We start from the raw sequence: 1,289 nt of genomic DNA on the forward strand, positions 1-1,289 counted from the left end.
AAAACGTGTATATTAGTGAGAAGTTTGTACACGTTTATAAGAATTCGTTCTCCTCTTTAACTGATATGGGATCTCACAAGATAACGTATATATTAGTGGTTATTAAGGAGAATATCGCATTAAATAAAGAAAAGGAGAGAAATAATAAATTAAATAAAAAAGGAAAAAAAAAAGAAAAAAAAAAAAAGAAGAAGAACAAATTCCCTCCATATGATTGGACGCCATCAAAGCTGATCCTTGCCTTTCCCACCAGCCAAACGGACACCCTCGCACACACACATACACACACAGCGCCAAATACTTTCTCTCTCTTCTCGCTTTTATTTGTTCTTCCCTCTCTCTCTCATCGCGCATTCCTTCTCACTCCTCTTTTCACTCTCACTCCTTCCAATTCCATCCTCTCGTCTTCTTCCCTCCTCTCTCTGTAATTTTCTTCATCCTGCTCTTGGAGGTCTGTTCAACGAGCTCCAGATTGCCCTACCGTACGTGATACGCTTCCAGGTTAGCGGTTTTTTTTTTAATCTGTAATACTTCGACGCGTGTGTATCTGTTGTTTTTGTATTGTTAGTTTTTTTTTTTTCTTGAATGATGAATGTGTATGTACGCCTTTGCATGTGATGGTTTTGATGATGCCTCTCTCTATTCTCTCTGTTGCTGGTTGTGTTTTTGGTTTTGGTTGGATTTGGAAACTTGGAGGACTGTGGTATATTGATGTGTGCTTGACTGATTCCTTAGTGAGTAGTTGTGTGGACCGTTGTTTGAGTTCTGTTTTGGTTTGGAGATTGAAGGAAAGGAATGGAAAGGAAAAGGAAAAGGAAATGCGTTGAGATAATATTTATGTGTTTGTTTCTGACGGCGAATCTTTCTTTTCGTTTTCTTCACTGTACTGCATTTCCTTTTCGTATGTGTTTTTTCAGCTTTGGAATAGTTTTATTCGTTTAGTCAATTTGAGCGTCTAATGAAATCGTCATCCTCCTTCCGAGTTTGGGGCTGCGCCGCTGAAGCGAATTCTCAATTTCCTCCTGGGATTTGACTCGTAGAATCGGATTTAATTTTTTTCCCGCCATTTTCCCAGCCTAGAAGTCTTCCCGCCTTTTGATCATTTCGTGAAAACGATTGGCATAACACCAGTGATTTCATTCTTATAGGTCCTGAAAAATCGGTAACTGGTCTGATTTTCCAGGATTATGCCTCTCCTGCACGCTATGTCTAAGCATGAAGCCAAACCGAATTTGGCTTTGATTGATTTTTTTTTTTTTTTTTTTTTTTTTTTTTTTTTTTTTTTTTTT

General features: G+C 38.0%; 1 protein-coding gene across 3 annotated transcripts in view; it reads left to right on the forward strand.

The window, feature by feature from the left end:
- The first annotated feature begins 332 nt into the window (after nucleotides 1-332).
- Nucleotides 333-1,289, forward strand: part of LOC111480459 (alpha,alpha-trehalose-phosphate synthase [UDP-forming] 1-like) — a 16,249-nt gene continuing 15,292 nt past the window's right edge. For all 3 annotated transcript variants that reach the window (XR_002717846.1, XM_023125509.1, XM_023125508.1), the window contains exon 1: nucleotides 333-501. The gene's annotated coding sequence lies outside the window, so the exon portion shown is untranslated. The remainder of the gene's footprint in view (nucleotides 502-1,289) is intronic.

Source organism: Cucurbita maxima, unplaced genomic scaffold, assembly GCF_002738345.1.
Source record: "Cucurbita maxima cultivar Rimu unplaced genomic scaffold, Cmax_1.0 Cma_Scf00006, whole genome shotgun sequence".
NCBI lineage: Eukaryota > Viridiplantae > Streptophyta > Magnoliopsida > Cucurbitales > Cucurbitaceae > Cucurbita > Cucurbita maxima.